The sequence below is a fragment of the Tupaia chinensis genome, unplaced genomic scaffold (genome assembly GCF_000334495.1).
Source record: "Tupaia chinensis unplaced genomic scaffold, TupChi_1.0 Scaffold139776_1, whole genome shotgun sequence".
NCBI classification, from domain to species: Eukaryota; Metazoa; Chordata; class Mammalia; order Scandentia; family Tupaiidae; genus Tupaia; species Tupaia belangeri.
The window spans coordinates 77,912-78,264 of NW_006199656.1; positions in this window are offsets into that span (position 1 = coordinate 77,912).

Sequence of the window (353 nt, forward strand, 5' to 3'; positions counted from 1 at the left end):
GGCCATGCCACAATCCTTTCTCCTCCATTCTCCTCTCAGGATCTTGGGCATGCACGCACACGTGCCTGGTGTGAGTTTAAGTCACCGGGGCTGGGATTCGAACTGCGATAGACTACATGGGAGTCCAATGACATAGCCATTATGCTATCTGCTGGTCCCGGTTAGAGTTCCTTTTATGACTTCAGGGTTCAGGAGAGGATGTTGGGAATTATAGAAAGGTTAATATTGGGTTGTCAGAAAAGTCATGACGCATTTGTACATAGATAAACATAGAAAAACACATCATGACTTTTCTGACAACACAGTATAAGCAGTGTGCCCCACGCTACACTATTAGTAACTGTAGCTCAGTG